Source organism: Hyla sarda, chromosome 4 (assembly GCF_029499605.1).
Source record: "Hyla sarda isolate aHylSar1 chromosome 4, aHylSar1.hap1, whole genome shotgun sequence".
NCBI classification, from domain to species: Eukaryota; Metazoa; Chordata; class Amphibia; order Anura; family Hylidae; genus Hyla; species Hyla sarda.
In genome coordinates, this window is record NC_079192.1 from 49,442,074 (window position 1) to 49,462,536 (window position 20,463).

Sequence of the window (20,463 nt, forward strand, 5' to 3'; positions counted from 1 at the left end):
TCCAGGGAAGGGTATGGCAGAGGAGAGCCAGGTGCCTGATGCTGGGTCATGGCAGCTGATACAGGTCCTGTGCTTTCAGGTGCAGGTTTGAAGGAGGGGGCTCAGCGGCCCACGGTGTCCCTGGTGAAGAGCCCAGAGGGGAGGGGATCCCACAATATGGCTGCGGCTGCAGAGGGGCTGGGAGGGCTCCCACTGGCAGTCTCAGGGCCGGGGAAAAGTGTACAGCAGGGATCAGGATTCCCCTCTTCTGTGTGTGTGCACATTGTATGGGAGACCTCATAGAAACTAGTCTTTGGCCACTAGTTTGAGGAGAACTGAAAATTCAAAATGAAGCCTGCAAAGCAAAAAAAAATGTAAAAAATACTATTTCTCGGTCGTCTCATTGGGGAACACAGGAGACCATGGTTATTATGCTGCTGTCCACTAGGAGGCTGACACTAGGCAAAAAAAGATGTCTGCTCCTCCCAGCAGGAAATACCCACCAACTGGCACAGAGCTAATCGGTTTTAGTTTAGTGTCAGTAGGAGGCAGACACAGGTCTGGAGCTCTCCACATGTATTGTGGGCACAGTGTTATTTTCTAGGTAGGGATGTCTAGTTAGGATTTTTTTGTTGTTATTTTTCTAGGTTGGGCGCCAGGAGCATGGCGATGCCTGATCACCCGTATGCAACACATAAGAGTATGGGCCATCAACCCCTTCTCGCCAGCGATCAGCACCTGGCAGTAGTACCCTGGGTCCAGGTCCCCCACTTGCCCCTGCTCGCCTTGCTATGGCAGCTTGGCGTGATGCAGCGTGGTCTTTAGCTGGCTGAAGACTTCAGGGTGCTTATGAGAAGTTGGAGCCGTGGGTGAGTATGTACTTCAACCCCCCTTTCCCCTCCCCCTTCCATTTGCTCATCTGAGGGACCCTCTTCACTGTGGTGCCCAGCTCCTCAGCCACCATTATACATGGCTGTGCTAGGCCAGACCCCTCATGGCCTCTGTCGCCATTCTGGAGGGGACAGTCCGGTGGACTTCCCCTCCCCCTCGTCAGGCCAAGCATGTCTACCCCACATTTATTGCGGGCACAGTGACCTGGCCATGTTTTCCTCTCTGCTGGCCGGAGACTCAATGCTTGCTGCCCCAGTTTCAGTCTCCTGGGGCAGCGGGTCTCTGGTCCCACAGCCAACCGCTTCCCCAGTGGTGGAGCAACCAGCCCGCTTTCTGCTCTTATGTTGCGGGCAGGCGCACCTGGCCGCGTTCTTTAATCTGCTGACCGGAGATATCTGCAGCTGCCCCAGTGTTGGTCTTTTCAGGGCAGTGAGTCTCCGGTCCCACGTGGCCGACCATGCCCTCAGTGGGGGCTCAACAAGCCCACTTACCGCTATTATGTTGTGGCCAAGCGCTGTGTCCTGGCCGCGTTCTCTTATCTGCTGATGGAGACCCTCTGCAGCTGACCCAGTGTTAGTCTTCTTGGGGCAGCGGGTTTTCAGTCCCACGCGGCCAGGCGCTTCACTGGTGGGGGAGGAACTGGCCATGTAATTCAGCCAGTCCCTGTAACGGCTGCCGATCGCGTGGCCTGCACCCTATTCATGTGGCCGGGTGACGGAGGAGGCAGTCACATCATACATTCAGTCCTTACAGTATTAGGCCATCTCCGGGGGCGGTGTTACTCCAGCGTGCCCTTCTTTCTTGGTGGGCTGTGCTGTCAAAGTGAAAGTTAAAAAAAAAAAGTATTCAATTTTTCTGGGCTCTCTGCACCCTCCAGTGGCTGCATTATGTACTGCGCTGTTTTCCATTTAGTGCTTGGCTCCTATCTGGTGGCCAAAAGCTATTACTACACCCTTAGTGTATTTTTAGGCCTCTTTTTCCTGCCCCTGTAGGGCATTCTGTGGTGCGTTATTCATGTAGTATTCTCCTAAGTTCACTTCTCATTTTTTTGTTGTTTTTTGGGGTACGATTAAGTGTAGTATCTGTTCTTATAAATTTTTCATCTGATATGTCCCCTATCCAGGGACCATATATTAAATGGATTTTAGAGAATGGGGGGTGATTTCAAGCCTGCTTCCGTCGCCCTATATGTTTGTCCAGTAGGGCAGGTTTAGTGCACCCCACAAATAGAAATGTTTAGTCCTTAATCCGAGTATCGCGGCACATGTCCTTTTTTGCACTGTACCATTATGCTTGCATAAACCGTAGACCTTGAGTCCACACTAGTTGCTTCTAGCCCCAGTTCCTGAGCAACTTTTTCGGGTTCTTTTGTTGCCGCCTTCCCTTGCACCCCATGGGTCACTTTCACTGAGGTATATGTTTTTGCCAGAGGTTCAGACTTGGGGAAAGTACTCGGTCTTACTCGCCATGCTGCCCTTAAAGTCCTCCGCGGAGTAGCACTGTGAGTGAGAGTTGTCCAATGTACAACAGACTCTCTACACCATCCATAGAGGCTGCGTTGTCTGGTGCATCTTGCTATATGTCAGAGGTGACTGTTTATTGAACTGTCTGCAACGCCCATGAAGGATATGATGTCTGCCACATCCACAGCTGCAGTCCTGATGCTTCACGGCATGTTGGTGTCTCTGGGAGGGTTTCCTTGCATGCACACAGGTCTCCCCAATGCCCATGGGAATGCACTGTCTGCCGACTTTGGGGCTGAATTCTGGTGTTCCGCTACCATTGGGAGACAACCAAGCATTTAAGTCCCTGCAGGTGCAATGGACCTTATATGGCAGCGGCATTCGCTTACATGGGTGGTGTCCCAGTGGTTTGACGTAGTATGTAGTAAGTATCTAGTACGAGGAGCCCAGTGGGTGACCCTGCGTATTCCTAGGGCACTCGATGGTAATGATATCCACCTTTTCCCCCCTCCAAAGGTGGGGTATCATTGGCCTTTCAGTGACAGTGGTTTGCGTGTTCCCTGCTGTAGCTTACACTGCGCACTTCACCCCTATATGTGGGGTCTGTGGCAGGGAGCCTTCTCTGGCCAGTACAGCCAGTACAGTTTCTTTAACCCCTTCCACGGGGGAGTTGTTTGCAGTATCTCTGCCATTGCTGAGATACATTCATGTCAGAGTTTTGTTGGTTCCGACTCTGGTTCGTCCAGTGTTTACATTCCCTACCCCAGTGGAGGCACTACGGTGTGCTGAGTAGGCCTTCTGCGCCGGCTACTTTGTCTGTTTAATTCTTCATTCCATAGAGAGTATTAGTGGTTCGGCTGCGCACTACTATTGCCTAATGGGATGGATGCCTATCGTTGCTCATGCCGTCTTGGATCTCCCCCCCCCCCCCCCCCGGGGAGTTAGGGCAGAGTTTCTTAGGTTTCCGCTGTTTCACAGGCATTTTTTTCATTTCTTCCATTCTAGGCGAAGTGCTGTCAGTCTTCTATGCTCCCTCCTGTGGGTGGTTCAGCAATCTCGCTGACCCCTTTCACAACCGCCTATGGGGTAGCTTAGTGGGGGGTCTACTATGAGGATTTCAGCCCTCACGCTACCCCTTTTCAAAAGGGGTCATGTGGCCCTTGTACAGTTCCTGCTTGTTTTTGCAGCCATTATGCTTCGGCCTTCCAGTATCGGAGGGTTTCTTTCCTTCGCTCTGACTCTTCATTCTCCCCCTTTTTGGTGGAGTTCTGCTGGATTTGGCTTAGTTGACGATGCTGCTGTCCAGCGATTGCCATCCTGGCTTTCCCATTGACCACCTTTGGGCACTTGTTGGTCCTGCCGGGGCAGTTTGTGTTTTCTCCCCTCTTCCTTCCAGTGGGGTACTGTCAATTCTGGTCAGGTCCGTACCCTGGCTTCTCCAGCCCCTCAGCTGCCTTCTCTCCCTGCCGAGGTAGGTCTTGCTTGAAAGCAATCCTGGCGGAGCTTCCTTCTGGGTGAAAAGACTGTTGAACTCTGCTCTTTTTCTTCAGCGATCTTTCTGCTTAGAGTGCCTTTAGGCCTTCCTCCTTATGGCCCTTCTGTTCGGGCTATCTTGGCTGTGGCAGGTCCCTCCTTCTTTTTGGTGTGTGTCAATTGTACCGTATTTGCCGACAGTCTGAGTAGGCTCCCTCCCGGGCCCTTGACATGTCTTCTGTTAACTCGCCTTGTTGCTTTGGCTGGGTTGACATCTGACTGGGTCCCTTCTGTCTTCCTCTCTGTGACTAGTTGTTCTGAGTTGGGATCCCCTGCTTGATCGGCCTTGTCTATCCCTTGGTCTCTTGTGTCTGCAAGTGCCAGACAGCATGGTGACCTCAGGGGTAGTGGTGCCTTTTTCTCTTGGACGTTTTCCTCCCCCAGGGCATGTTACTCATTCCTTAGCAGCCCCAGATTCATTCAGGACTCTCTCCTTCGATATTCTGCCTTTTCAGACTCTCCTTGCCTTGTGCTTTCTTCCAGGTGGCCTTTCTATGCCTCAATCACCGGAGTGGTTTTACGGGTGCTTCCACCATTCAGAAGGTTCTTGTCTCTGGCCTTGGCAGGGTTCCAGTCTCTCTCTTCTCCGTTTCTCTGCAGGAAGTGGTCTCTCTTTCTGCTCTATGCCCTGCCCGCCCTAGGTTCTCATCAGCTGAGGTATTTCGCTTTGGCTTGAGGTTCTCCGCCCCTCCTGGTTTGGGGCTCCAGGGTCTCTCCATTTCTTCTTGGATCTGGAATTCTGTTTCTCTTGGCAGCTGTTCCAACTGACTTTGCTCCTCACCACAGGCCTGTCTGCATTTCTTCTTCTCCTGGAGCAGAGGGCTTCGGGGTGGAGGGCTTGCCGGTCATCCTAGTTACCCAGTCTGGCAGCTTCACGTGTCTTGGACGGGCGTGATCCACCTTGACACATGCTCTTCTCTGCTTCTTTTGGCTTTCGGTGTACTCTTTGGATCCCTCTTTCACCCAATTTTTGGCGGGGTGGCATTTTTTTTTTTCGTGCGCTCGGGCCTGGACATAAGTCTTGCTTTCTTTCTCTCTTTGTCCCATTCTAGCGGCTCTGGTTTCCACCTTCTAAGTCTTGTTTTCTTGCTGGCTGTGCTCAGCTGTTTTTCTCTTGTCGTTCTCCCTCCTCAGCCTCTGTCCTACGGTTGTGGCTGGCCTCCTGACGGGGCTTTCCCTTCAAGCTCCTCAAGCATGTTCTCTTCCCTGTTTTGCTCAGGAGATGTTTTCCGCTCTCCTGCCGTGATGGGTTTGGCCCGCTAGGCCTCCAGGTTGACTGCATTTAGTCCTTTTTGGTTGGCTGTCGAACCCCAGTTTCTGCACAATTCCTGCCTTTAGGGTCCTAGCTAACTCCTCATGTTTTGTGAGGGCTTCCGGGTGTTTGGATGAGGCCCAGAGAAAATCGGAATCTGAAAACCACTTTCTTCTACGAAGGAATACGGCTCAGTCTCTGGACTGACCTTTTCTTCTCTGGTGGTTGTTTTTCCCACCCCAGGGACTGCTTTGGGAAGTCCCATGGTCTCCTGTGTTCCCCAGTGAGGCAACTGAGAAAAGGAGATTTTTTTTGTACTCACCGAAAAATCTCTTTCTCGTAGCCTTCATTGGGGAACACAGCACCCACCCATTTACGGTTTCTTGGACAGGTTGTTTGTCTGTTGTTACTTTCTTGTGTCCTTCGGACGTATCTCCTTGTTTTGCCTTCTCCTACTGCTTTGTGACACAACTGATTAGCTCTGTGCTAGTAGGCGGGTATATCCTTCTGGGAGGAGACAACTTCTTTTTTTGCCTAGTGTCAGCCTCCTAATAGACAGCAGCAGATACCCATGGTCTCCTTTGTTCCCCAATGAAAGCTACCATTGAATGATCACATAAACTCCTCAACATTGAAATTGGAAAAGTTATGGAATTATGGAAACCATAAGCTCAATAGATGTGGTAACCCTTTAACGACAATGGACGTACATTTAGGTCTATTGCCGGCTCCACCTTCATACCTGGTGGGTCCCGGTTGCTAACAGCAACCGGGACCCATGGCTAATGCCATGTATCGCCAATCATCCCACATTACATTGCTCCTTGACATTCGCTTGGTGCACTAATGCTCCAGGTAGCCACAGCTTTAATCCGCTTTGAACAGTGTATGCAATCTGAAGATTAAAAATAAATAATAATAGTAAAAATAGTTATTTAATCTTTTTAAATAAAATAATAGTAAAAAATAGTTATTTAATCTTTTTAAATAAAATAATGTACGCAAAAATAAAGAAAACCATGTGTGGTGTTGCCACATGTGTAAATGTTAGAACTAGTAAAGTAAAATATAATGTTAAACCGCTCGATCAATAGCTTTCACATAAAAAATACCAGTCCTGAATTGTGTATTTTTGGTCACTTCACATATCATAAAAAGCTATCAAAAAGTCACATCACAACAGAAATTATGCCAATAAAAACTACAGATCACGGTGCAAAAAAAAGGGGCCCTCATTCATCCATGTTATAGGGATCAGAAGAGGACAACTTTACGCATACTCATTTTCGTACAAAAAGTTAAAACATTTTTAAAGTAGTAATGTAAAACCTATACAAATTGGGTATCATTTTAATCACATGGAACTACAAAATGTACAAGGTGATTTTTTGTTTGTTTTTTTCAATCTTGCCCCAAATAATTTTTTTTGTTTCACTGTAGATTTTGTGTTAAAATAAGTGATGTCATTACAAAATTCAATAGGTTGCATAAACAACAAGCCCTCATATAGATATGTAGGGGGGGAATTGAAAGTGTTATAGCTATTAGAATGCGAGGAGGAAAATGCGAAAGTGAAAAAATAAAAGAACCCTGTGGCCCATAATCACATGGAAATAAAAATAAAAAATAAATTCAAATTTAGTATGGAGTATGAGGGTCTCGTTCAAAATGCACAAACCTACACTCCTTAGCATGCTATCAGTCGTGTTATTAATGGTTGTCTGAGGAATGATCTTCCATGCCGAATGCACTTGGGCATGCAAATCATCAAGATCCGCTCCCTTACTTGCATAGTCTATGCAGGCTACTCATTGTATCCTGGGCATCATGCAGCCCAGCTCTCTGGTGTTGGAGAATGGCTCCTAGGACACTTGGCTCCACGATAATATCAATGGAATGCCGAGCTGTAAGCATACCTATAATGAAGGCTAGAGGGCCCGGCTACAGTACAGTATGCCACCCCACATTAAAATGTTGGGAGTAGGACTGGTGGGACATTCCCTCATAAAGGCCTTTTCACGGTGTTGCCCACGTGGTCTCCAGACCACTCTCCAGCTATCATTGCATCATTAACTCATCGCTGAAGAGGACATGCCTCCATTGCAGTCTTACTCTGCACCAGTTTCATTCAAAGTACAGAATAGATCACTATATGATATTCTCCTGATCTGATTTTTCCATTTTTGCAGAGGTTATGTGCACCTTGTGTCTTTCCAGTCCATTGTTAGTTTCCCAACCACTGGGACACACAACGTGAAACATTGCTGACATCTCAGCATATGTACGTAGCGATCCGTGAGAAGTATTAGAGTTTTTCTATTTGCTAAGAGCATACTGAGACCTTGGGATTGGTGAAGAATTGATGCACAAATGTCTATTACAAAGATGCTGTGAACTATATATATATATATATATATATATATATCTACATATATACAGGGTGGGCCATTTATATGGATACACCTTAATAAAATGGGAATGGTTGGTGATATTAACTTCCTGCGTGTGGGAAACTTTTCAAGATGGGTGGTGACCATGGCGGCCATTTTGAAGGCAGCCATTTTGAATCCAACTTTTGTTTTTTCAATAGGAAGAGGGTCATGTGACACATCAAACTTATTGGGAATTTCATAAGAAAAACAATGATGTGCTTGGTTTTAACGTAACTTTTTTCTTTCATTAGTTATTTATAAGTTTCTGACCACTTATAAAATGTGTTCAATGTGCTGCCCATTGTGTTGGATTGTCAATGCAACCCTCTTCTCCCACTCTACATACACTGATAGCAACACCGCAGGAGAAATGCTAGCACAGGCTTCCAGTATCCGTAGCTTCAGGTGCTGCAGAATGGGCAAAGCAAAAATTGGAACAGGACCTTCAGTTTACGCAGAAGATTTTGTTCAGTGATGAGGCAAACTTTATGTGAATGGTGAAGTTAACAAACAAAACCACCGCTATTGGTCTGACACTAACCCACATTGAATAGATCCCTCCAAGACTGTTGGAACACAAAAATTGATGGTATGGTGTGGTATATGGGATACAAAGATAGTGGGGCCATGCTTCATCAATGGAAACCTCAAGGCCACTGGATATGTGAAATTGCTACATGATTATGTGTTTCCCTCTTTATGCACTGAAGCTGGAATGTTCCCTGAGTTTTTCCAGCAAGATGGTGCACCACCACATTATGGGTGTCAGGTCCGAGCCTTCCTAGATGAACAGTTTTCTGGAAAGTGGATTGGTCATCTTGGGCCAATTGAATGGCCCCCAAGGTCTCCCGATCTGATCCCCTTAGACTTTTATCTTTGGGGTCATCTTAAGGCAATTGTCTATGCTGTGAAGTTGCGATATGTGCAGCACCTGAAACTACGGATACTGAAAGCCTGTGCTAGCATTTCTCCTGCAGTGTTGATATCAGTGTGTGAAGAGTGGGAGAAGAGGGTTGCATTGACAATCCAACACAATGGGCAGCACATTGAACACATTTTATAAGTGGTCAGAAACTTGTAAATAACTAATGAAAGAATAAAGTTACATTAAAACCAATCACATCATTGTTTTTCTTGTGAAATTCCCAATTAGTTTGATGTGTCACATGACCCTCTTCCTATTAAAAAAAACAAAAGTTGAATTCAAAATGGCTGACTTCAAAATGGCCGCCATGGTCACCACCCATGTTGGAAAGTTTCCCCCCTCACATATACTAATGTGCCACAAACAGGAAGTTAATATCACCAACCATTCCCATTTTATTAAGGTGTATCCATATAAATGGCCCACCCTGTATATATATATATATATATATATATATATATATATATATACACACACATATATATATATATATATATATATATATATACACACACACACACACTGATCAAAAAATAAAGGGAACACTTAAACAACACAATGGCCCTGATTTACTAAGAGTGAAGTGTTTATTCTGGAGGGATTTCAATATCACTCGTCTTTTTTTTCAGGCTTATTTACTATTCTGTCGCACATGTCGGTTATTTTTCTGTCGCACGTTTTTTGTGTCGCACTAGTCAATTGTGTCACACAAACTCCGAGCTAAAGAAATTAGTTGTGTGAGTCAAAATGGTTTAGACTTGTTTGTTTAAAAATGTTTTCATGAATCGAAAGTATTCATGTGTTATAATTTTTCAAACATTACAACAATTATCCTTGTTTATCAGCTTGGGTGTTAAATTGATTTAAACCTAATATTGCAAATGTGTTAAAAAGAAAAAATATATATAAACATTAACTATCACAAAAGCATTCAATATTTTATTCATAAAAGTGTTGAACTGTACAAAATGTTTTCAGGTTATAAAACAAGTTACTTTCACAAAAAAACACAATGGCAAACAGTCCCTTGTTACAAATCACTCATTTTTTTTAAATTTTCACTTGGCCTCTTGGCTGTCAGTTATTGGGTGAGGCAAACTCACACTTTTTCTCGAGTGATTTTGGAAGTTTTTGTCGGTAAAACGCACATTTTTGCATAAACACGCCCATTTCAGAGTGAAAAAAAAAACACTCCGAGTGTTTTCTAAAGTGTCGGTTGTGCAACTATAATTTGTTCGCATAAATAGTCACACAGATGTTGTGACAAATAATTTAGGCGCAATAACCGAGAAAAAGAGTCGGTTGGGCTTTAGTAAATGAGGGCCAATGTAACTCCAAGTCAAACACACTTCTGTGAAATCACACTGTCCACTCAGGAAAACACACTGATTGACAATCAATTTCACATGAGTGGTGCAAATGGAACAGACAACAGGTGAAAATTATAGGAAATTAGCAAGACACCACTAATAAAGGAGTGGTTCTGCAGATGGTGACCACAGACCACTTCTCAGTTGCAATGCTTCCGGGCTGATGTTTTGGTCACTTTTTAATGCTGGCGGTGCTTCCACTCTAGTGGTAGCATGAGACGGAGTCTACAACCCACACAAGTGGCTCAGGTAGCGCAGCTCATCAATGCGAGCTGTGTTGCTGTGTCTGTCAGCGTAGTGTCCACAGCATGGAGGTGCGACTAGGAGTCAGGCCAGTACATCAGGAGACGTGGATGAGGCCATAGGAGGGCAACAACCCAGCAGTAGGACCGCTACCTCTGACTTTGTGCAAGGAGGAGCAGGAGGAGCACTGCCAGAGCCCTGCAAAATGACTTCCAGCAGGCCACAAATGTGCATGTGTCCACTCAAACGGTCAGAAACAGACTCCATGAGGGTGGTTTTAGGGCCCTACATCCACAGGTGTGGGGGTGGTGCTTACAGCCCAACACCCTGCAGGATGTTTGGCATTTGCCAGAGAACACCTGGAGTGTGTCAGCATTGATGCTATAGATTGGCCCACCCGTTCCCCAGACCTGAATCTGATTCACATCTGGGACATCATGTCTTGCTCCATCCACCAACACCATCTTGCACCACAGACTGTCCAGGAGTTGGCGGATGCTTTAGTCCAGGTCTGGGAGGACATCCCTCAGGAGACCATCCGCCACCTCATCAGGAGCATGCCCAGGAGTTGTAGGGAGGTCATATGGGCACGTGGATGCCACACACACTACTGAGCCTCATTTTGACTTGTTTTAAGGACATTACATCAAAGATGGATCAGCCTGTAGTGTGGTTTTCCACTTTGATTTTGAGTGTGACTCCATATCCAGACCTCCATGGGTTGATAAATATGTGTGTGTGTGTGTGTATATAAATATAAAAAAGTATAAATTGACCAGCACTGATACTGATACACAACTATTGCATGTAGACCCGGCCTACAGGTGCACGCTGCTAGGCTAAATTTACACAAGCAGGAGAATACAGCAGCACATTGCTAGCACAAAGATATATATGAAATATGAAATGCAATATTGCTATAGTGAAAAATGAAAAATTGAGGTGCTTAGCTTAATATTTGGCCAAATAGTGTGCACCATCCCATCACTATAAGGTGACCTCATTGGGATGGACCCTACACTATAAATGTGCCTCTGAGCAGTCAGTTATCAGGCTTGCAAGGTCTGGGACATCCAGCACCTAATAAAATGGGTGTGGTGTAGGAACCAACATGGAGGTAGGCACTCCCCCCATATGTGCAATACAAAAAAGGATAAGCTGGCCAACTTTTTTGTATTGCACATATGGGGGAAGGGGCTATCTCCATGTTGGTTCCTGCACCCCACCCATTTTATTATGTGCTGGATGTCCCAGACCTTGCAAGCCTGGTAACTGACTGCTTAGAGGCACATTTATAGTGTACGGTCTGTCCCAATGAGGTCACTTTATCGTGGTGGGATGGCACACACTATTTGGCCAAATAGTAAGCTAAGCAGCTCAATTTTTCATTTTTTTATTAAAGGATTTCATATTTCATAAATATCTTTGTGCTAGCAGTGTGCTGCTTGTTCATATCTATCTATATCTATATAACAAAAATTGAGAAACAGAAACATAGCTGCACATCCACAATATGTATTTTGATCTATTTGCTTCTCAGTATGAACTCAAAGACGAACACACTGGTGTAGCTCCGGGTGGTGTCCTTTGCCACGGCGCCACCAGGCCCACAGGGGGAGCAATCCAGTGGCCAGGCAGCCCCACTACTGCCTGACCAAGCCCCTGGCCACTCCACCCCACAGACAAAGCATCACAGTAACAATGACCGCGACAGCGCAACACACCAGTGTGAACACCTACCAAGTGCTCCCTGCCAGAGGGCTGGGAGAATGCTAGGAGGGATCCCATATGCAGTCTCCTGCTAATTAAAAACACCTGGGCCAAATGAGTGGAGCAGAGTGCTGGCTATGAAAGAGGGGATAGACTACAATTGTAAAACATAAATAGAGAAACAGAAACACAGCCGTACATAGTAACATAGTTAGTATGGTTGAAAAAAGACATACGTCCATCAAGTCCAACCAGGGAATTGAAGGGAAGGGTGTAAGGGGATAAGGGAAAGGGATGTAGTTTTATAATTCTGCATAAGCATTAATGTTATTTTGTTCCAGGAATGTATCTAACCCTGTTTTAAAGCTGTTAATTGTTAATGAGGTAGACCGTTCCATAAATTCACAGTCCTCACGGTAAAGAAGGTGTGTCGCCCCTTTAGACTAAACCTTTTCTTCTCCAGACAGAGGGAGTGCCCCCTCGTCCTTTGGGGGGGTTTAACCTGGAACAGTTTTTCTCCATATTTTTTGTATGGGCCATTTATATACTTATATACGTTTATCATATCCCCCCTTAAACGTCTCTTCTCAAGACTAAACAATTGTAACTCCTTTAATCGCTCCTCATAGCTAAGATGTTCCATGCCCCATATTAGTTTAGTCGCGCGTCTCTGCACCCTTTCCAACTCCGCAGTGTCCCTTTTATGAACAGGCGACCAAAACTGAACAGCATATTCCAGGTGAGGCCGTACCAATGCTTTATAAAGGGGGAGTATTATGTCCCTGTCCCTTGAGTCCATGCCTCTTTTTATACATGACAATATCCTGCTGGCTTTGGAAGCAGCAGCCTGACATTGCATGCTATTCTGTAGTCTGTGATCTACAAGTACACCCAGATCCTTCTCTACCAGTGACTCTGCCAGTTTAATCCCCCCTAAGACATACGATGCATGCATGTTATTAGTACCCAGATGCATAACTTTACATGTATCCACATTGAACCTCTCCACTTAGTCTATCCAAGTCATCTTGTAACTTATGCACATCCTCTATAGACTGTACTGTGCTACAAAGCTTGGTGTCATCTGCAAAGATAGAAACAGAGCTGTTAATACCATCCTCTATATCATTGATAAATAAATTAAACAACAGCAGGCCCAGTACTGAACCTTGGGGTACACCACTAATTACCGGGGACCAATCAGAGTACGAATCATTGACCACCACTCTCTGGGTACGATCCATGAGCCAGTGTTCAATCCAGTTACAAACTAAAGTTTCCAAGCCCAAAGACCTTAACTTACCTATCAGACGTCTGTGAGGGACAGTATCAAACGCTTTGGCAAAATCCAGAAACACTATATCCACAGCCATTCCTCTGTCAAGGCTTCTACTTACCTCTTCATAAAAGCAAACTAGATTGGTTTGACAACTTCTATCCTTAGTAAACCCATGCTGGCTATCACTTATAATACTATTATCCCCTATGTATTCCCGTATGTAATCCCTTATAAGTCCTTCAAACAATTTACCCACAATGCATGTTAGACTTACCGGTCTATAATTGCCTGGCGAAGACCTAGAGCCCTTCTTGAAGATTGGTACCACATTAGCCTTGCGCCAGTCCCTTGGCACAATACCAGACTCCAGAGAATCTCTAAATATCATGAACAAGGGTACAGATATTACTGAACTTACCTCTCTAAGAACTCTAGGGGGAGTCCATCCGGCCCTGGAGATTTGCTTACATTTACTTTACTTAACTTACCTTGTACCATCTCTACATTAAGCCAGTTCAGTACATTACATGATGTGTTACCAGCACTGACCTGGCCAATGTCAGCTCCTTTTTCCATAGTGTATACAGAACTAAAGAACCCATTCAGTAGCTCCGCCTTCTCTTGATCGCCCGTGACAATCTCCCCATTATCATTATTAAGGGGTCCTACATTCTCTGTCCTTGGTTTTTTTGTATTTATATATCTAAAAAAATATTAAGGATTAGTTTTGCTTTCTTTGGCCACCTGTCTCTCATTTTGAATTTTTGCTGTTTTTATTAAATTTTTACAGATTTTATTAAGCTCCTTGTACTGTTTAAATGTTATAGCTGATCCATCAGATTAGAATTTTTTGAAGGCTATTTTTTTGTTGTTTATTGCTCTTTTAACATAATTTGTCAGCCATGTAGGATTTAGTTTTAATCGTTTATATTTGTTCCCCTTTGGTATATATTTAGCTGTATAGTTATTTAGAGTTGATTTAAAGATGTCCCATTTACCTTCTGTATCAGTATTTGAGAACACCTCCCCCCAGTCTATGTCCTGTAGTGCAGCTCTCAGCCCAGGGAAATTTGCCATTTTAAAGTTATATGTTTTTGCCCGTCTGTCTTTGTTTTCTACATTTTAAGTCAAAAGTAACTATATTGTGGTCGCTATTACCAAGGTTTTCCCGCACAGTTACATTACCAACCAGCTCTGCGTTGTTGGAAATGATCAGATCCAACAAGGCATCACTTCTTGTTGGGTCCTCCACAAACTGGCCCATAAAATTATCCTGCAATAAATTTAGGAATTTTCTCCCCTTTGTAGTTTTAGCCAGCCCCCGGCCCCAATCTATATCTGGATAGTTAAAATCTCCCATTATTACCACTGTACCTGCCCGGGTGGCCCTCTCTATTTGTTTATACAGCTGACCTTCTATCTCTTCAGTGATATTAGGGGGTCTATAGATTACACCAAATACTATTTTTTCAATATTTCCCTCCTTTTGTAATTCTACCCACAGTGATTCCACATCCTCAGAATCATCACACACTATGGCATCATTCACACTGACTTTCATACCACTTCTTACATACAGACAGACTCCACCACCGTTTCTGTTCATTCTATCCTTGCGAAACAATGTAAACCCCTGCAGATTAACAGCCCAGTCATGCGAGGAGTCCAGCCATGTCTCAGTGACCCCAACTATATCAATATGTTCCTCCAGTATCAAGGCCTCAAGCTCCCCCATTTTATTTGCTATGCTTCTGGCATTTGTGAACATACACTTTACATTTCCATTAAGTTTTACACATATAGTCTCACTAATGGGATTTTCAGAGTTATTGGGGTTAATGTTATTTTTTGAGTTATAAGGGCTAATTGGGGCTAATGGGATTTTTTGAGTTATTGAGTCTAACGTTATTATTTAAGTTATTGGGGCTAATGGTATTTTTTGCGTTATTGGGTCTAATGTTGTTATTTAAGTTATTGGGGCTAATGGTATTTTTTGAGTTAATGGGGCTTATTGTAGTTATTGAGTTATTGGGGCTAATGGAATTTTTTGAATTATTGGGATTACAACTTTTGGGCTACATTTATTTTTACAGCTGGTTTGTAACCCATGAATCTCCTTATCCACTGCTCTTAACCTCCCCCCACAGGACTTCTCTCCACCCACCATTATGACCTGACCCCTCTCTAACCTATCCATCCCACTGTCTGCTTTCTTTGTTTTATTATCCTCCCCCCACTCACCTAGTTTAAATACTCAGCCACCCCTTCCAGGATTCTCTCCCCCAGCACAGCGGACCCCACAATTTCCACAATTTGTATTTTCATCTATTTGCTTCTCAGCATAAATTCAAAAACTAACAGCTTGTTAGTATACATTTTGATCAAAAAGTACAAGCCCACTCGCCACATCATTTACTTATCTATCTATCTATCTATCTATCTGATATGTACACACACACACACCAGCATGGCAGATGTCAGAGGGACGCTCGAATTTCGAATGGAGATACATGGTTATGTTTATCTCTCAGGTTGTTAAAGTGTATCATTCAGTCTACAGTGTCTGCTAAATGTATCAAACTAGTTAAGGGGTGATTGGTGCTGCTGAGAAAATTGTATAGTCTGGATACCATTGTAGTAACCGCTAATCTGAAAGCAAAACCCGATTCAGCTTCTTGACAGCAAGTACAGCATTTGAAAGTCGTGAGGAATCGAAACGCATAGTATATTAGAAAGTTCCAAAATTTTTCATAATTAACTATATAAGCTTCACCTATTATATCAATTCATGGTTTTCAAGATCTTTGCTCCCTGTTGGTTAGGAAGAACATGATCTCCTGTACGGGTCCCCTGCAGCGTGACGTCGCGGCCGACACACCTCCTCCATGTAGTTCTATGGAAGAAGCGGGGAGGCAACGTTCGTGCCTCCCCGCCCCTCCCATAGAACTGTATGGTGAGGGGGGCATACCATCAACATCAGAGAGGTCGACGCTACGCGCATTAGCCTCTCACACAGAGCGGCAGAGTCTCCTTTTGGGAGATTTCGGGGGTCCCAGCTGTGAGACCCCCCACGATCAGACACTTATCCTGTGGATAGGGGATAAGTTGTCTTTTGCTGCAGATGTCCTTTAATCGATTAGTTGTTTCAGCCCTAGTCAACAACACTATTACATTGGAAAAACCATACATCCATTGTATAAAAACATACAAACAAGACAAGAAAAAGCTGCCCACAATTTATAAAACATATGCAAGAAATACATATTGGAGATGTTTACATTTTATGGGATAAGAATGTGTTAATAAATTGTGTACAGAAGGTGATCACCATAAATATTTGTTAGCAAAATGAAACTATGTTGATATGAAGGATGAAGCATTTAGTCCTCTAGGGTAAAATAAATAGAACAATAAATAGAACATTTCCTAAATAGATATCTGCAGCTATACTAGACTGTAAGGCAGTGTTTCCCAACCAGGGTGCCTCCAGCTGTTGCAAAAGTACAACTGCCAGCATGCCCGGACAGCCAAAGGCTCTAATAATACATTGCCATGTGCAAAAGATGTTAACTTTACCTCTAGTTCGTTTATCTTTATATGCATTATGTGTTGTTGAAATGTTAATGTGGGGTTTTTGTAGTTAACAAAGTTTTGTTTTAAAAAGGAGGAGTTTTTCCATCTCGTTTGGGCCAGAAGAAGCATAACAGTACATGAAACAGTTTGACTACCATGACATTTTTATCAAGTAGAACACAGATGACCTTCATTGGCGAGTGCAGCATTACTACTTCTATTCAGGCATATTCACCTATATGGAAATTGCCTCCTACCAGAAGATAGCTGTGATTTGGTGCTGACTCATGTTAAAGTAAGTAATACATCGTTTGCATGGAGTTGTGTGCTTAACCCCTTAGGAACTCAGCCCATTTTGACCTTAAGGACTCAGCCCTTATTGGCAATTCTGACCACTGTCACTTTATGCATTAATAACTCTGGGATTGTTTTTTCGCGACATATTCTACTTTAACATAATGGTAAATTTTTATCGTTACTTGCATCCTTTCTTGGTAAAAAATTCAAAAACTTCATGAAAATTTAGAAAATGTAGCATTTCTTTAACTTTGAAACTTTCTGCTTGTAAGGAAAATGGATATTCCAAATAAATTATATATTGATTCACAAATGCAATATGTCTATTTTATGTATGCATCATAAAGTTGACATGTTTTTACTTTCTGAAGACATTAGAGGGCTTCAAAGTATAGCAGCAATTTTCATGAAAGATTCAAAAAGGAGATTTTTTTGTACTCACAGTAAAATCTCTTTCCTGTAGCCTTCATTCGGGGATACCTCACTGATGGGTATATTCTCTTGCCACTAGGAGGCGCTGACACTAGGGAGAAAAAGGTAATCTCCTCCCTAGCAGGATTTACCCGCCCACTGGAAGTGAGGTAACCAGTTTTGTCACAAAGCAGTAGAAGCCAACAAAGAAATATGTCCGAAGGACCCTAGAAAGTAATCCCGGATAAAAACCAAAGAATCAGAAAAAATAGTCTGGAAAAAAGATGAAGAAATGGGTGGGTGCGGTGTCCCCCAATGAAGGCAACAAGAAAGAGATTTTACGGTGAGTGCAAAAAAAAAAATCTCCTTTTCTCGGCTGCTCTTCATTAGGGGACACCTTACTGATGGGACGTGACAAAGCAGTCCCCTAGGGTGGGAAAAAAACACCAGAGAAAAGGAAGCAGTCCCGAGACTGAACTCACGCGTCCACAAGGTCTGCGGACGAGCCCCCAGGTCGGAGACACACTAGACCCAGAAATTGAGCTCCCGGAAGATCTCCCGTCCAAGGAGATGGACTAGGACACCAAAAGAAGGGGTCGTCCTCTGTACCGACCTAAGACACCTGGGTCAAAATAGAGAGACAAGAAACCACAGGAAAAAAATAAAGATGGACTTCTGCTCTGGAGAGGTCCGGTGCATGAGAGCAAAGACCTGAACAGCCGCAGACCCAAAAACCCCTGTCCCAGGGCATAATGTGGATGACCTGAACGCCCTCTGACTCAGGAGGACATGGCCCCCTAAGGAAGAAAGGAGTGGGAAACACCCTGAAAAGGGGGCATCCCGGATCCCGGAGAGACTGGCAAGTAAACTGGAGATGTAGATTCACCTGGAAAATGGACCCCTGAAGAGTAAGGAAAACAGACGTCGGCAAAAACTCTCCGGGTGACAAACTTCCATGTAAAAACATGAAGAAGTGAAGGAGTGCAGAACAGAAAGACCACCCCGACTAATGGGATCGCGGAGGAGTCTTGGCTGGATTGCTACACATGCCCCAGACCTGAAGCATCACCAAGGCCCAAGGAACCGGAAGGGCCAACTGAAAAGAAGGCATGCCACAGCATCCTAGGACAGAGTCCAAGCCAAGGAGACCGACATATCATAGACCCCAGAGGTCCAAGCAGATCAGAGCACTGAAAAGAAACATCCTCCCAGAACAGGAACGGAGGGAAAAACAAATGAGAACCCATCTGGGACTCTCAGGGTCTGGGTACAGGAAGGATTACTCCAGAAGACTTTGGTGTCAGTGCAGTACAACTGACACAGACAAAAGGGAAGGAAGAACACACCCCTTCCAAGGAGATTGTATAAACTCTTCCAACAGAGGAGAGAGCCAAGGTTGCGTGAGCAGCAGTAGATAACCAAAAAGAAAAAAACAGAAAGAGCCAGGCTGCAATAGTGGACAGTAAGCACTGTTGAATGCTCTCAGCAAAAGCCCCCAGGCCCCAGTGGCAACCATCGCTGTCTTGAGGAGCCACCTTGTGTCCCAAGAGGGATCGGAATCCAGTACACTGGAGCTGGGCAAAAAATACAAGACGTGTTGAGAGCCATTCTAGACAGTGACGAGTAGGTCCCTGAGCCACCCCGGACAGGAGGAAGTGGAAGAGGAAGGAGGAAGGAGGAAGTGGAAGAGGAAGTGGAAGAAGACGAAGAAGGAGGAGGAAAAGGAAGTGGAAGAAGATGAAGAAGGAGGAGGAAAAGGAAGTGGAAGAAGATGAAGGAGGAGGAAGTGAAAGAAGAGGAAGTGGAATAAGGAGGTGGAGGAGGAAGAGGAAGAAGATGAAAAAGGAGGAAGAGGAAGTGGAAGAAGGGGAAGAGGAGGAAGTGGAAGAAGAGAATGAAGGAGGAGGAAGTGGAAGAAGATGAAGAAGGAGGAAGTGGAAGAAGAGAACGAAGGAGGAGGAGGAAGAGGAAGTGAAAGAAGAGGAAGGAGGAGGAGGAAGAAGTGGAAGAGGAAGTGGAAGAGAAGGAAGAGGTAGAGGAGGAAGATGGAGGAGGGGGAAGAGGAAGTGGAGAAAGAAGACATGGAAGAAGAGGAAGAGGAAGAAGGGGAAGAGGAAGAAGAGAAAGAAGGAGGAAGTGGAAGAAGAGAAAGAAGGAGGAGGAGGAAGTGGAAAAGGAAGTTGTCAGGCCCAGGCCTAAGTATTAAATCATACATGTGTTTTATTATTGCATCTGTGTATAAACTAAGACCTGGGGGGTGAGGGGTCATTCAGACGGTGTATCCTGCGTCTTTTGTGTATTGCAGTTTATTGAGGGGGGGTGTCTGGCTGTGTGTTTACATCGTCTTTGAAGTTCTGCACTCTGGTCCCATCATATAATCAACCAGATAAGAGGGCCAGGAAGAGAGATGCCCCCCTGTGGGATCAGAGGGGAGGGGGGAATGGAGTCCCTCTAAAAAGGAGATATATAATATTTAACAATGCTATAGTCAGGTTGTTAAGATCTGTGCCCCAAGCTGACAAGACCATCCTAAGAACAGCTGGAACTCTCTCATGGACTGCTAATATCATCATGCTGTAAGAACTTCATTTTTGCTTTCTGAACTTGCTAAACTCTTTTATATATTTTTGTAACTGTATGTCATTTGTTTCTGTATTTTTATATAGTCAGCACTGTGATACCTTTTATCAGATTAAATGTTTAATTAATCAGCTCTGGTCTTTGATCTCTAAATATATGAGCTCACCTTTCTGAAGGCAGCTCGGGTGAAACACGTGTATCTAAGGGTTAATATGGTGACTTGCTGGGACTAGTAGTGGATACCCAGAGGTCTGGCGGCTTTAACCCTTGCACCATCACACTCTCTCTAGCGTCTTGGCTGGACCGATAGGGTGTGATCGTGACAACTGGTGGCAGCGTTGGGACATATTTAGAGATTTTTAGTGCTTGCTGGATTTTACCTGTAAGGAAATCTTAGTACTAAAAAAGAAATTGCATACATGTTCTTGTGTGTAAATTCAAAAGAGAGAGCTCAGTGCTGGTTTAAAAGACATACAAAAAGAGTGCAAGACAGTTCTGTCCTCCCCATCTCCTGTTTTACCTCCT

General features: G+C 44.4%; 1 non-coding gene across 1 annotated transcript; it reads left to right on the forward strand.

The window, feature by feature from the left end:
* The first annotated feature begins 1,912 nt into the window (after positions 1–1,912).
* Positions 1,913–2,094, forward strand: LOC130268186 (U2 spliceosomal RNA). Its single transcript, XR_008843537.1, has one exon. It is a non-coding gene; the product is annotated as a U2 spliceosomal RNA (small nuclear RNA).
* The last annotated feature ends 18,369 nt before the right edge of the window (positions 2,095–20,463 follow it).